Source organism: Sus scrofa, chromosome 12 (genome assembly GCF_054392235.1).
Source record: "Sus scrofa isolate SSC_HxYL_T2T_F1_AM1 chromosome 12, Sscrofa_HxYL_maternal_Yorkshire_Landrace_v2.0, whole genome shotgun sequence".
NCBI classification, from domain to species: Eukaryota; Metazoa; Chordata; class Mammalia; order Artiodactyla; family Suidae; genus Sus; species Sus scrofa.
The window spans coordinates 53,333,351-53,349,957 of record NC_139394.1 but is presented as its reverse complement, the minus strand read 5'-3'; the positions used below and the strand labels follow the sequence as shown (position 1 = coordinate 53,349,957).

General features: G+C 45.4%; 1 long non-coding RNA gene across 1 annotated transcript in view; it reads right to left on the bottom strand.

The window, feature by feature from the left end:
* LOC110256085 (uncharacterized) overlaps nt 1-12,683 on the bottom strand; it is a 53,826-nt gene extending 41,143 nt beyond the window's left edge. Inside the window, exon 1 of the long non-coding RNA XR_014821667.1 lies at nt 12,446-12,683. This is a non-coding gene — a long non-coding RNA (uncharacterized LOC110256085). The remainder of the gene's footprint in view (nt 1-12,445) is intronic.
* Between the last annotated feature and the right edge of the window lie 3,924 nt (nt 12,684-16,607).

Genomic DNA, 16,607 nt, shown 5'->3' with positions numbered 1-16,607 from the left:
CCTCTGGCCCAAGGAATGCAATCTGAGCAGGAAACCCTGACTGCCGGCAGGCTCCCTCAGAATGCCAGTCAGCACCTCTGGGGAGAAATCCTCTTGGGTATGCCTTCTTTTTCAGACAGCACTCTTTCAGAGACAGACATGGCTCTCGGAGGAGAAATTCAGTATGTACAGCTCAGCTCTCACTAAAAGGCACACAACTCAATGCCAACACCAGCTACATGGCCAGTTCTTTGCCTCAGACACAGGGAACGCACACTGAGCAGGAAACCCAGATTGCCCGCAGGCTCCCTTAGAATGCCAGTCAGCACTTTTGAGGAGAAATCCCCAAGGGCCTGACTTCTACTTCAGACGCTCGATTTTTCACAGAGATGGACCTCTCTGGGGAGAAGTTCAGGGTGGACAGCTTGCTTCTCACTCAGAGACACACAACTGCCTGGCAACCACTGCCGAAGGGCCAGTTCTACACCTCCAATAGATCGAGGGCACTCTGAGCAGGGAAATCATATTGCTAGTATGCTCCCTCAGAATGCCAGTCAGCACCCATGAGGAGAAATCCTCAAGGGCCTGAATCATATTCAGACAGCCCTCTTTTTGACAGAGAGGCAGAACTCTCAGAGGAGAAATTCAGTGTGGACAGCTCTCTATTCAATCAAAGACAAACAGCACTCTGTGGACAATGTCTGGTACAGATTTCTTTACGTGATCCGGAGAAGGACACGCAATGCAGGAATCTCAGATTGCCGGCATGCTGCCTCAGAAAGCTAGTCAGCACCACTGAGGAGAAGCCCCTGAGGGCCTGCCTCCTTCTTCAGACAGCCCTGTTTTTCACAGAGAGACACACCTTGCTGAGGAGAAATTCAGGGTGGACAGTCCGCTTCTCACTCAGAGACACTCAACTGCCTTCTGAGAACTGCTGGATGGCCAGTCCTTGGCTTCGGACAGGGAGAAAGCACTCGGAGCAGGAAACCCAGCTTGCCAGCAGGCTCCCTAAAAATGCTGGTAAGTGCCTATGAGGAGAAATCCTCAAGGGCCTGTATCTCTTTCAAACAGCCTTCTTTTTCACAGAGAGACAGACCTCTCTGAGGAGAAATTCAGGGTGGACAGCTCGTTTTTCACTAAGAGACACACAGCTGCCTGCCAACAAAGGCCAGATGGCCGTTTCTTCACCTCCGACAGATAGAACGCACTCTGAGCAAGAAAACCAGATTGCGGGTATGCTCCCTCAGAATGCCAGTCAGCACCTGTGAGCAGAAATCCTCACAGGCCTGAATCTTTTTCAGACAGCCCTCTTTTTCACAGAGAGACAGGACTCTCTGACCAGAATTCTTCCTGGATGGCTCATTTTTCAGTCAGAGACAAATTTCTCTGAGAGAACAAGTGCTTGATCACGATTTTTGCACCTCAGCCAGACTGAATGCATTCTGACCAGGAAAGCCAGATTGCTGGCACACTCCCTGAGAAAGCCAATCACCACCTATGAGGTGAAAACCCCAAGTGCCCGATTCTTCTTCAGACAGACTGCTTCTTCACAGAGAGACAGGACTCTCTTGCAACAATTGCAGCATGAACAGCTCACTTTTCAGTCAGGACAAACAGCACAATGAGGACATTTTCTGCACCTCAGCTAGAGATAATGCCTTCTGAGGATTAATCCCAGAGTGCTATTTCTTTACCTCAGAAGAAACATCATCTCCTTATGAGGAGAGGCCCAGTTCCCAATGGTCTTATCGACAAAGACTCATGCTCTGAGATTTAAAGATACATGTACAGCTCTCATTGTCAGATACACAGCCCTCCATCAGGTGAACTGCTCCTGGTTCCATCCTAGCCTTTCCACACAAAGACAGTATTGAGAGAACACAAAGTATTGTTTGTCAGCTTTAGCAAAGAAAAAGAGGCCCTCCGAGAAAACAAATGGCCAATGCCTAGCCCTCTGGCTTACCCAGGGATACACAGTTTTCTGAATAAAGAAGACTAGAGGGCACACTTTTCCTCTGTCAAGGAGTGTTAGCTAATAGGAGACAGACTCACAGGCAGCCCTAGGCAGCCCTCACCTTCAGACAGAGGGAGCCATCTCTGAGAAGAAAGTTGGAATCAACAGCTCATTTTTGAGAAACACACAAACAGCTCTATAATATGTGTACAATGGCTTCTGTCTTACCTCAGATAGAGAAAACACACTCTGAGGAGAAATAACTGATTAGGAAATCGTCTCCCTCAGAAAGGGAGACAGCCCTTTATGAGAAGAAGCCCTGAGTCGCCTGTCCTATTCTTCTTCTGACTGAGAACAAACTCTGACATAAAAAAAAAAAATGCGATGTCCAACTCTCTTTGGCACACAAAGAGACAGCTTTGTATAAGGTGAACTGCCAGAGGAGCAGCTCACCTCCTGCCACATGTGGACCATGCTAACAAAAAAAACAAATTCTTGAAGTAGATAGTTCTTCTCGGGGAGAAAGAATACCTTCCATGAGGAAAAGTGCCCTATGGATACCTTCCTGGTCATCCAGAGAAACAGAGCCTCTGAGAGGAAAGGCAGGAGGGGTGGATCTCCCTCGAACATCTAAAGCAGCTCTCCGGGAAGAGACAGGCTCCACAGCCAGCCCTCTTCTTCACAGAGAGACAGGGCTGTCTGAGGAAAAATTCAGCATGGATAGCTCATTTTTCAGTCAGAGACACACAGCTCTATGCCAACTTGTGCCTGATGGCCATTTCTTTACCTCAGATGGAAAGAGTGCACTCTAAGGAGAAATGACAGAGTGCCAGCCCTTTCCCTCCAAAGGGAGTCAGCACTCCATGAGGAGAAACCCAGTGTCCAACAGTCTTTATAGACAAGGACAAAGTGTTCTGAGACGTGAAGACACATGTACAGCTCTTTTTCTCAGAGAAGGAGACAGCTCACCACCAGGTAAACTGCTCCTGGCTCCAACTTCATCCATACAAAGACAGCGCTGAGAGAGCACAAAGTTTTGTTGGTCGGAATGCTTTAGCAAGGAAAAAGGAGGACCTCCAAGAAAACAAATGACAAGTCCTCTGGCTCATCCAGAGAAACAGAGCTTCCTGAGGAAAAAAGACAGGAGGGCAGACCTCCTCTCTGTCAAAGACTGCTTCTAGGAGGAGACACACTGGCAGGATCCCTCTTCTTCAGACAGAGGGAGCCCTCTGAGGAGAAAGTTGGTACCAACAGCTCATTTTTCAGATACCCACAAAGAGCTCTATGAAACATGCACTACGGCTGCTACCTTACCTCAGATAGAGAAAACACACTCTGAGAAGAAATGACCAGTTGGGAACCATCTTCCTCAGAAAGGGACACGGCGATTTAAGAGGAGAAAACCCAAATGGCCGGTCTTCTTCTTCAAACTGAGAACAAGCTGTCTGAGGTGAAAAACTTGATGTCCAACCCCCTTTTGCACACAGAAAGACCACTGTATGCAAGGTGAAACTGTCGGAGGCGCAGCTCACCTTCTTCAACATGCAGACAGTGCTGACAAAACAAAAATTCTTGATGGTAGATACGTCTTCTCAAAGAGGAAGATTACCTTCCATAAGTTAAAAAAATGCCCTATGGACAGTCTTCTTGGTCTTCCAGAGAAACTAGGCTCTTCTAGTAGAAAGACAAGCGTGGCTGACCTTCCCCTCCATTAAAGGTAACTCCCTAGGAGAAGACAGATGCCACAGCCAACCCTGTTCTTCTGAGAGACAGTGCACATGGAGGTATAATTCAGGATGCCCAGCTCAGTTTGCAATCAGAGACACACAGCTCTGTTCCTAGAAGTGCCAGATAGCCCATTCTTCACCTTAGATAAGGAAAATGTACTCTCAGGAGAAATGCCATGTTGCCAGTACTCTACCTCAGAAAGGGAACCAGCACTTTCTGAGGAGAAACATTGACTTGCCTCTCTACTTCCTCAGACCAAGAACAAACTGTCTGACAGAATAATGTGATGCCCAGCTCTCTTTTTCTCACCGGGAGACAGCTCTCTCTAAGGTCATACACCAGAGGCTCAGCAGGCCTCCTTCCACAGATAAAGGGTGCAGACAGAAAACAAAATCATGATGTCTATGTCTTTTTGTTTGTTTGTTTGTTTGTTTGTTTGTTGTCTTTTCTAGGGCCACTTCCCGTGGCATATGGCGGTTCCCAGGCTAGGGGTCCCAATCGGAGCTGCAGCCACCGGCCTATACCACAGCCCACGGCAATGTGGGATCCAAGCCGCGTCTGCAACCTACACCACAGCTCATGGCAATGCCCGATCTTTAACCCATTGAGCGAGGCCAGGGATCGAACCCGCAACCTCATGGTTCCTAGTCAGATTCGTTAACCACTGCACTACGATGGGAACTCTCTAGGTATGTTTTTTCAATGAACAAGACCCTATTTCATGAGGAAAAATGCCAAGTGGACACCCCCCTGGGTCATCCAGAGTATCTGAGATCTCTGAGGTGAAGGGAGGAGGAGCTATTTCCCCTTTCATCAAAGGTAGCTTTCTAGGAGAATACATGTTCCACAAGCCTCCCTTCTTTTTCAGATAGAGACAGTGCTCTCGGAGCAGAAAGGACGGTATGGACATTCCATCCATTTTTCATTTTTCAGTCAAAGACACACAGCTTTGTGCTGTAAGTGCCTGACAGCCAGTTCTTCACTTCGGACAGTAAAAATGCGCTCTGAGGATAAACGCCATACTGCCAATACTCTACCTTAGAAAGGCATTCAGTGCTTTAGGAGGAGAAATCCAGTGGCCAACTTTCTTCTTCATATAAAGTGTTGTGCAAGGTGTAAAAGATGCCTGGTACTTTTTTTTTTAGTGTTAGACAGCTCCCTATAAGTCGAAATGTCAGAGGCTCAAACCTCTTTTTCTTTTTTTTTTTTTTTTTTTTTTTTTTTTTTCCTTTATCAGCTGCACACAAGTTACATGGACGCTTCCAGGCCAGGGATTGAATCCAAACTGGAGCTATGTCACAGCTGCAGCAATGCTGGATCCTTAGCCCACTGTGCTGGGCTACAGACTGAACCAGAGACAAGCCAGATCATAACCCACTGTGCCACAGTGGGAACTCCTTTCAAACTTCCTTTTTCAGCTCAAAGGCAGCACTGATAGAGCACAAATCCTTGTTTGTCAGAATGCTTTGGTAAACAGAGGCAGCGCTCTATGATGACAAATAGCCAATGACCAGCCCTCTTGCTCACAGAGGTTTCTGGGGAGAAAGGCAGGAACCTCCCCTCAGTCAAAGAGAGCTCTCCAGGAGGGAACAGACTATGCAGCCAGCCCGCTCTCTCATAAAGTGACAGAACTCTATGAAGAGAAATTCGAGATGGACAACTTACCTTTCTGGTACTGACACGAAGCTCTATGAAGAGAGGTAAACGATGGCCATTTCCTTACCTCAGACAGAAAGAATGCACTCTGAGGAGGAACACCAGGTGGGCAATCCTCTCTCTCAGAAAGGGAGCCAGGGCTTTATGAGGAGAAATGCCACATCGCCTGTCTTCTTCCCTGGAGTGAGAATAAGCTCTCCGAGAAAATAAACATGATGCCAAGCTCTCTTTTTCACACAAGGAGATAGCTGCCGATGAGGTGAAATGCCTGAGTCTCAGCCCACCTCCTTCAACGATAGCTTAGGCTGACAGAAATCAATTCATGATGGTCTGTTGGTTTCATCAAGTTGAAAGACTGCCTTCTATGAGGAGAAATGCCCAGCAACCAGCATTCTGGCTCATCCAGAGAAACAGAGCTTTCTGAGAAAAAAGTAGGAGGGCAGACCTCCCCTCGGTCAAAGACTGCACTCTAGGAGAAGACAGACTCCACAACAAGCCCTCTTCTTCAGACAGAGAGAGTTCTCTGAGTTAAAATTCTGTATGGTCAGCTTAATTTTTCAGTCAGAGAGACACAGCTCTGGGCCGAGAAATAAACAGGAGCTGTTTCAGTACCTCATACAGAGAGACCACCCTCTCAGGCAAAATGCCAGATTACCAGCCCTCTACCTCAGAAAGTCAAATGTTGCTTTATGAGGAGAAATCCAATGGCCCATCTTCTTCTCCAGACAGAGGCAAAGTGCTGTGAGAAAAAAATGCAGATGCCCAGCTCTATTTTTCATATAGGGAGCAGCTCTCTATGTTGGCAGCTCTCCCTCCTACTTCAAAACATAGACAGATCTGACAGACCACAATTGTTTGTTGGTCAGTATGCCTTATCAAACAGAAAGGCAGCCCTCCATGAGGAGAAATGTCCAAATGGCCATTCCTCCAGCTCATACAGAGAAACAGAGGTCTATTAGGAGAAATGCAAGAAGCCGGTGTTCTTTCCATCACAGAAACATAGTCCACTGTGTGAATAAATGCTGCATTTATTCACACAGCCCTCATTTTAGGATGAAAAGACAGCACCCTCTGAGGAGAAATGCCAAATGGGTGGTTTTAACCTTATAGGTAGAGAGTTCTCCACAGGGAATCATACCTCATAGCCAGTTTTTTACTTCATACAGAGAGTCAGCATTCTTTGAGGGGAAATATCTGTTCACTGGCCCTCCACCTCGGAGAGAGAGACTGCTCTCTGAGGAGAAACTTTGGGTGATCAGGTTCCACCTCAGAAAGTATGACAGGGCGCTCTGAGGAGAAATGTCAGGTGGCCAACACTCCAAGAATAAGAAAGAGAGAGAGAATTCTTCCTGAACAGATTGTGCTGAACACCCAGGCCTTCTTGGCCTACACAGTGACAGGACTCTATGAGGAGAAATGCTGGATAGCCAGCATGCACTCTTTTTCAGAGAGAGAGAGAGAGAGACAGCTGGCTAGGAAGGAAAACGCTGGAGGGTTAGCCCTCCTCCTCCAACTCAGTGACAGGGCTCTATAAGAAATAGCAGGAGTTCCCTGGAAGCTCAGTAGGTTAAGTATTCAGCACTGTCACTGCTGTGGCACAAGCTTGATCCCCGGGAATTTTCGCATGCTGCGAGCGTTGCCAAAAAAAAAAAAAAAAAAAAAAAAGGTGGAAAGTTGGGCCTCCTTTTTTGACTGAGATACAAAGTTCTATGAGGAAAGAAGCTGTGTAGCCAGCCCTCCTTCTTAGACAGAGAGACAGCACTGTATGGAAGGGAATGTCAGCTGTCTGATTTTAAAATGCTCAGAAGATCTGAATAGATATTTTCCCAAAGGGACATAGAGACACATGAAAAGACATTCAGGAGTTCCCGTCGTGGCGCAGTGGTTAACGAATCCGACTAGGAACCATGAGGTCGCGGGTTCGGTCCCTGCCCTTGCTCAGTGGGTTAACGATCCGGCGTTGCCGTGAGCTGTGGTGTAGGTTGCAGACGCGGCTCAGATCCCATGTTGCTGTGGCTCTGGCGTAGGCCGGTGGCTACAGCTCCGATTCAACCCCTAGCCTGGGAACCTCCATATGCCGTGGGCGCGGCCCAAGAAATAGCAACAACAACAACAACGAAAAGACAAAAGACAAAAAAAAAAAAAAGAAAGAAAAGACATTCAACATCACTAATTTGCAGAGAAAGGCAAATCAAAACTACACTGATACATTACCTCACATCGCTCAGAATGGCTATTATCAAAAAGATGACAAATAGCAAATGTTGGTGAGCAGTTCCCATTGTGACTCAGTAGTAATGAACCCAACTAGGATCCATGAGGACTCGGGTTCGATCCCTGGCCTTGCTCAGTGGGTTAAGGATCCGGCATCACCATGAGCTATGGTGTAGGTCACAGATGCAGCTCAGATCTGGTGTTGCTGTGGCTGTGGTGGAGGCCAGCAGCTACAGCTCCAATTTGACCCCTGGGAACTTCCATGTGCTACAGGTACGGCCTTAAAAAGACCAAAAAAAAAAAAAATGTTGGTGAGGATGTGGAGAAAAGGGAATCCTGCTGCACTGTTGATGGGTATGTAAACTGATGAAGCCACTATGAAGAGCGTATGGATGTTCCTTGAAAACTAAAAATAGAACTAACATATGATCCAGCAATTTCAACCCTGGATATATACCCAAGGAAAACAAAAATACTAATCCAAAAAGATATATGTACCTCAATGATCATAGCAGCATTATCTACAATAGCCAAGATATGGACACAACTTCCATATGTTCACCTAAGTGTCCATCAACAGATAAATGGATAAAGAAGTAGCATGGGGAAATGGGAAAAAAGCAGTCTTTTCAGCAAGTGGTGCTGGGAAAACTGGACAGCTGCATGTAAGTCAATGAAACTAGAACACACCCTCACATCATGCACAAAAATAAACTCAAAATGGCCTAATGACTTAAACATAAGACATGACACCATAAAACTCCTAGAAGAGAACATGGGCAAACCATTCTCTGACATAAATCATACAAATATTTTCTTAGACCAGTCTCCCAAGACAAGAGAAATAAAAACGAAAATAAATGAGACCTAGTCAAACTTACAAGCTTTGCACAGCAAAGAAAACCATAAAAAGATGAAAAGACAACTATGGAATAGGATAAAATAGTTGTATATGATGTAACTGACAAAGGCTTAATCTCCAAAATATACAAACACCTCATATAACTCAACAACAACAACAACAACAAATCAAAAAATGAGCAAAAGACCAAACAGACATTTCTACAAAGAAGACATGCAGATGGCCAGTAGGCACACAAAAAAAAACGCTCAACAGGAGTTCCCATCGTGGTGCAGTGGTTAATGAATCCGACTAGGAACCATGAGGTTGCGGCTTCGATCCCTGGCCATGCTCAGTGGGTTAAGGATCCGGTGTTGCCGTGAGCTGTGGTGTAGGTTGCAGACGTGGCTCGGAACCTGCATTGTTGTGGCTCTGGCGTAGGCTGGCAGCTACAGCTCCGATTCGACCCCTAGCTTGGGAACCTCCATATGCTGCAGGAGCGGCCCAAGAAATGGCAAAAAGACAAAAAAAAAAAAAACAAAACAAAACAAAAACAAAAACAAAAAACTCAACATCACTAATTATTAGAGAAAAGCAAATCAAAAATACAATGAGGTACCACCTCACGCCAGTCAGAATGGCCATCGTTAACAAGTCTACAAATAGCAAATGCTGGTGGAGGTGTGGAGAAAAGCTAGTCCTCCTTCACTGTTGGTGGGAATGTGAACTAGCACAACCACCATGGAAAATAGTATGGAAGTTCCTCAGAAAACTAAATATAGAACTACCATATCATCCAGCAATCCTACTAGGGCACATATCCAGACAAAACTTTCATTCAAAAAGATACATGCACCCTTATGTTCACTACAGCACTATTCACAATAGCCAAGACATGGAAACAACCTAAATGTCTATTGACAGATGAATGGATTAAGAAGAGGTGGTCCATATGTACAATGGAATACTACTCAGCCATAAAAAAGAATGACATAATGCCATTTGCAGCCACATGTATGCAACTAGAGATTCTCATACTAAGTGAAGTCAGTCACAAAGGGAAAGACAAATACCAAATGAAATCACTTATATGTGGAATCTAAAACATGGCACAAATGAACCTATCTACAGCACTGAAACAGACTCACAAACATGGAGAACAGACTTGTCTCCATGGTGGGGCAGGGGTGGGTAGGTGGTGGGATGACTGGGAATTTGGGGTTAATAGATGCAAACTATTACATTTATATTGCATAGGCAATGAGGTCCTTCTGTAGAGCACAGGGAACTGTGTCCAGTCTCTTGGGATAGACCATGATGGAAGATAATATAAGAAAGGGAATACATACATATGTATGACTGGGTCACTTTGTTGTACAACAGAAATTGGCACATTGTAAATCAACTGTAATCTTTACAAAGTAGTATATATACAAAGGAATTATTACTTGGCCATCATAAGAATGAAATTTTGCCGTTTTCAACAACATAGCTGGACCTGCAGGGTATTAATGCTGAGTGAAATAAGTCAGAGAAAAACAAATATTGTATATTTTCACTTACATGTGGAATCTAAAAAATAAAGCAAATGAATGAACAAAACAAAAAGAAGACAACTTATAGATACAGAGAACAAACTAGTGGTTATCAATGGGAAGAGGCAAGGGGGAGGAACAAAATAGAAGTAGAGGATTAAGGAGCAGTGAACGAATCTAACTAGCATCCATTAGGACGCAGGTTCGATCCCTGGCCTCGCTCAGTGGGTTAAGGATCCAGCATCGCCATGAGCTGTGTGTAGTTCTCAGATGTGGCTGGGATCTGGCATTGCTATGGCAGTGGTGTAGGCTGGCAACTACAGCTCCAATTCAACTCCTGGCCTGGGAACCCCCATATGCTGTGGGCACAGCTCTAAAAAGACAAAAAAAGAAAAAAAAAATGAAGTAGGGGTTTAAGAGGTGTAAACTACTATCTATAAAATAAGCTACAAGGATATATTGCACAGCACAAGGAATATAGCCAATATTTTATAATAACTTTATATGGAATATAATCTACAAAAATATCGAATCACTATATTGTACACCTAAAACTAATAAAATATTGTAAATCAATTACATTTCAATAAAATAAAATAGTCAAACTCATAGAAGCAGAGAGAGAATGGTGGTTGCCGGAGGGTGGGAAGAGGGCTGGTGAATGAGGTGCTATTTGTCAAAAGGTACAAAGTTTCAGTAACTCAGAAAGAATAACTCCCAGAGGCCTAGCGTACAGTACAGGAATACTGTTAACACTGCTGTATTGTTTTTTGGGGGTTTTTTGGGGGTTTTTTGGTCTTTTTGCCATTTTCTTGGGCCGCTCCTGCAGCATATGGAGGTTCCCAGGCTAGGGGTCGAATCAGAGCTGTAGCCGCCAGCCTACGCCAGAGCCACAGCAACGCGGGATCTGAGCTGCATCTGCAACCTACACCACAGCTCATGGCAACGCTGGATCCTTAACCCACTGAGTGTGGCCAGGGATCGAAGCCACAACCTCATGCTTCCTAGTTGGATTCATTAACCACTGAGCCACGATGGAATCTCTCCTGTATTGCATATTTGAAATTTGCTAAGAGTGGCTCTTCGGTATTATCACCAAGAAGGAGAAGGAGAGAAAGAAGAAGGAAGAGGTGGAAGAGCAGTGAGAGGAGGAAGAAAAAAGGGAAAAAGGGAAGGAGGAGGAAATGGTTCCTGTGTGGGGTCACAAATACGTTAATTAGCTTGATCGAGGTGATCATTTCACAATATATACATATATTAAAACATCAAGTTGTATACCTTAAATATATACAATTTTATTTATTTATTTATTTTTGGTCTTTTCCAGGGCCGCATGCACGGCATATGGAGGTTCCCAGGCTAGGGGCCAAATCGGAGCTGCAGCCACAGGCCTACGCCAGAGCCACAGCAACATGGGATCCGAGCCCCGTCTGCGACCTACACCACAGCTCACGGCAACGCCGGATCCTTAACCCACTGAGTGAGGTCAGGGATTGAACCCACAACCTCATGTTTCCTAGTCGGCGTTAACCAGTAGAGCCACGACAGGAACTCCTCATTTGTCTTTAATAAACAGGGTTCTGCAGTTGCTACCTGCTGGAAGCTGTGCAGTTCCCAATGATTCTTTAATTGCTTTTTATTTGTGGCAGCCACAGGCCCCAATCCCCTGGATGTAGGTGATTGGACTAGGAGGTTATCACCTGACCTTCTGAGGTCAATCTATTTCTCCCTCATGGGACGCTGCAGAGAACTAAATTCTGGCCTGGGGCTGACTCTTTAATGAGAATGATGGGGACCTGTGTGCTATGAAAAGGTTTTTACCGGAGAAAATGAGAAAGCTGGTCATCGGACTGGGTCTGATAACAAGAGACACCCCATAGTGGTGTGGAGAGAGACCACAGAGTGGCCTGAATAAAAAGAATTATTAACCATAACACGGGGCTGGAGTAATGAGAAATTGGCTGCTGGGTATGAAGAATCACAGAAGAACAGAGGAAGAGCAGAAGTAAGGAGCAGTCACTACCCCTGGGGCTGAAATCTGGTGCCTGAAGAAAAGGCTCCCCTCAGGACTAGACCTAGATGCTATTGGCCTTGAGTCACTCCAAGGAAAAAGCAAAGGAAACGCCATGGTTCCATAGCAGCGGAACTTGCGGGAAACCCACCCTCTTATTTTCAGGCAACTGTTTCAATGCTAGAAACCACCAGGCACTGGGGGCAGCAGGGTTTTAGAGGAGGCCAAGGAGGAGACAGGACCACCGGCTGACCGGAGAGCTGAACCTGGCAAATCAGAGGCTTCTCACCCTCCTGTCTTTGGAACATGCACCCCGCCTGCCTTTCCCGCGCTGTAAGCTGCCTCAAGTCCACAGCTTTGGGAGAGTAACGTGTAGCGGAGGCCGTCTGGACATACACGTCTGACTCCACTTTAAACCTCTATATATGGTTTTAAGATTCTGGCAGGCGGCGGTGGAGATCTACTTGGCCCCTCGGCAGCCCAAGATAAACCTCCTAAGTTCCCTTGCTTATTAAACCTGCACCTACCAGTCTGGAGTGGTTTGCCTCTTTCTTCCATATCTCCTTCCTCTCCATGTACAAGGGGGCCAGTTTCACGGGAAACTCCTGAGGGAGGAACCAGCAGGTGCAAGAAGAGGTTGCTGGGACAGCGGCCGCTGGCCGCTGCACGCCGTCAAGCACAACAGGCTCCAGGCACTAGAAAAGCTGTGTGTCCCGCAGCCATCCGGTGCCAGGATTGCTGCCAGCAAAGCCGGGAGCCAGACTTGGAGCCGACGCATGCGCCTGTGCTCCAAGTGTTTGCTTGGCGCTGTCGAGTCTGCGCTTGAGAACCAGAAAAACTCCTTTCCTCCTGCAATGCCTCTCTTGCACCCTCTACTGACAAAACTGAACATCGCACCAGCTGGAAAAAATTTCAAGGACCCAGATCCATTTCTTGGTCTAAGCATTGAAGGGAAAACGGTGCTGAGATGAGTCCAGCTGGTCTTCAGGGAGAGCATAAAGCTAAACAAAAATCCATCACATATCCATATGGAGACTGACAACCCAATAGAAAGACACAGATACAGAGAAGCACAGAGAAACAGAAAGCGGAAAGTGGAGGTGAGAAATAGTCAAGGGGCCTGATGACGTTTGCTGTCCTTCTGGTGGCCCCGCTGTATCCCTGTCCTTTGGTTGTTGTCTTTTTTTTCTCATTTTATTTTATTTTTTTAATTGAAGTGTAGCTGACTTATAACACTTTGTTAGTTTCAGCTATACAGCAAAGTGACTCAGTTATCTTTTCAGATTATTTTCCATTAGATATTGAATATAGGTCACTGTTCTATACAGTGAATTCTGTTGCTTATCAATTTTTTGTATAGATTTTTGCTCTTTTTAACAAATGCTTCCTTTTTTGTCAGTTTAAACTAGTTTGTGCCGGCTTCAAGGTCTGCAACAAAAGACATCCTAATCAACATGGGCTAGCATGCAGTAGTCAGTGAATTAAAATCTTAGATCATAATTTTATCATTGCTGAGTCCTTATAATAGATTACAGTAGTCTGTGTCTGCTGGAACTTTATCCTTTCTAGTTTTTGGAAACGCTCTTCCTTAGTAGAAACTTCTGTAATTAAAAAAGTTAAAATTCTTTCCATTACATCCGCTATTACGCAAAGTGGCATAGCTGGATTTCATCTGGGCTTTGTTGTCCATTTTACCTGGACTTTTCCTCAGATTCCTTATTCGTGATAAGTTCTTGGGAAAAAACCTACCAATTGAAATGTTAGAGCAAGGTTGTAAAGACTTCCTCATTAGTCTTATCTTTTTTTAAAAAAATATTTTAATATAATGTCTTAAACGTGATTAGTACAATCCATCCAAGCCAATCATTTGAGCATGTTTTCTATGATCTTTCTCATAAAGTGTCTGCATTTTTCCATAACACAGTCTCACTTATGTCTGTCTAGTCATTCACTTCTATGCTTTCATGTGGAGTGATTTATGCGGCAACTCATTTCTGCTAGTTCTTTTATATGGACTGTTTCGTGTTATTATTCCCCTCGGAGAAGTCAATTCATCAACCCGTCCTTTTGTTTACCTACTGTAGTTACGAGATTACTTTGCCTCTAACATCGTGAGTGACAGGGAACATGTCACCCAGGGATGCCATCTTCCGCCCTTTCCAGCAGCTGTTTTGTTACAAGGTTGCCAGTGGGTTTCAAAATCTCATGGCACATCTCTCATCTGATAATTTGTTTGGGTTTGAAGAAAGAAGCCCTAGTTGTATTTTCATTTTAATTTAATTTTCAATTCTCAGGATCCGATTTTTTCTTCTTTTCACCAAATTCTTTCTCTCTGCTTCATGTGTGACTTCATCTTATTTCTTAGTGCTTCTTATTATAGAATGCCCTGATCATTAATGCATCCATAATGATGTTTGCATGAGCCATAGCAGTGACCCACTGAATCCACATTTCAAATTGAGAACTCTTGGAGTCATTGGAGCCAGCCACGGAGCCACCTCAGGCTTGCGGAGAGGCACCGTTTCATTAGAACCAGCAATAAAACCAATGCCTCACTCATTCCCCAGGCAGTGTAAGAGGGGGATTAGCTCCAAGAAAGAGAAAGAGCATTTGGCTTGTCCTTCTCTATTCCTATAAGACTGGGGGTCCTCCAAACACATCCACCAATGACCCAAGATGTGGTGATTGCCTTAACATTGCTCGCCAAGGCCACCTGTCACTGCTAGGATCTGGAAAAGGAGAAGGTAGATGAAGAGGAGAAAGAGTGTTGGGACCTTGGTTAGGTATCCAGGGTGAGGGAAGAGCCATTTGACTGGCAATCAAGGATGAAGCTGGGGTGGGGGGGTTTGGAGTGGGGAAGATTCTTGATAGCCAGTTCGCTAAAACTCGTCTGGGCAATCTCAAATATGGCACAAATGAACCTATCTACAAAACAGAAACAGACTCACAGACATAGAGAACAGACTTGTGGTTGCCAAGGGAGGGGAGGGAGGGAATGGGATGGATGAGGAGTTTGCGGTTGGGAGATGCAGAGTATTCCATTTAGAATGGATAAGCAATGAAGTCCTGCTGTACAGCACAGGGAACTATATCCAATCTCTTGGACAGAGCGTGACAGAAGATAGCATGAGAGAAAGAATGTGTGTGTATGTGTGTGTGTGTGTGTATCAATAACTGGGTCACTACGCCATAGAGCAGAAATTGACACAACACTGTAAATCAACTACACTCTAATAAAAATAAAATTAAATTAAAAAAAAAAACTAGGATGGGCTGGCCAAAACAAGCCAAGAATGATTCCTAGTTGAAGAGGGCTCAGAGGAGCCTGACTAAAGTTTGGTCAAGTTTGAGAGTTCTTGCCACACCCCAAGCAAAGACACTGGACCCACTTGGCAAGCCTGACCCAGAGGGATGGTAGGAAGGCTCTGGATTGAATGTGAATTGAAGTTTGAAACAAACAGGACTGATTCTGAACTGAACTGAGATTTCGGTAACTGTCAGTTATTAAAACAAAGTTCAGGAATTGAACTGCAATATCATTACTGGAGCCAGCTACCCAGAGAGCACAGAAGGGTGGGTCCAAGAACTGCTGGTAGCATCGCTAGACAGAGCAGGTCCTCGAAGAATGAGATTGAAGGAAAATCTGAGCATGACCTGAGCAGGATTCTCAGGAAAGCCCTTCCCCACGTGGCAGGCGGGATAAAATCTCCTGAGATGTCCAGGGATTGCTGCCAGCTGCTGGATGCTGCGGTGGACAACTAGGGTTCCAGAACCATGAGTCTCTAACCTGGAGGAGTGCCCCATCTAGTGGCGGAAACACCTCAACACAGGATGAAAGGTAAGCGTGCAGTGCCCTGGGACAGACAGGCCGAAGGAAGGTCTGGAGGGACGGTAACCAGCCCAGCTAAATGTCGTCCATACCTCCTACAACACTTCCCACGCAGACAGGAAACGGTCTGCTGCCACAAAGGCCCTTGGAATCAGCGATCTCCCAGCTTTAGCCCAGCAAGGAGCCAAACCATGAGGTGCAGACAAGCATGGAGTGCCCGTATGAAAGAATACTTTGCTTACAGCCAGGCGGGCTCCACAGGTGGACTGTAAATCTCTGAGAAATAGGAAGCCTGACGCCATGGGCTCTGAGGAGGCATCACATAGTGTGGGTATGATGACAGCGGCCGCAGATGCTGCAGACAGTGCCAGGACAGAGGCTTCAAGCTGGGCAGAGAAACCAGAGGGCTGAATGCACTTTATCAGGTATATCCCCATGCATCTAGAACTCCACAGTCTGAAACTTTATATTGAGATCAGCACATCCATGTAAATCTGCATCTATATTTTTTTCAAGTTGAATTTCTTTCTTTCTTCCTTTCTTTCTTTCTTTCTTTCTTACTTTGTCTTTTTAGGGCCACATTCGCAGCATATGGAGGTTCCCAGGCTAGGGGCCGAATCGTAGCTGTAGCTGGTGGCCTACACCACAGCCACAGCAATGCAGGATCCAAGTCCCATCTGCAACCTATACCACAGTTCACAGCAAGGTTGGATCCTTAACCCACTGAGCAAGGCCGGGGATTGAACCTGCGTCCTCAGGGATACTTGTCAGATTCGTTAACCACTGAGCCACGATGGGTACTCCTCAAGTTGAAGTTTGATGGATCCTTTCAATGAAATGGGAAAAATAAGAACACACTT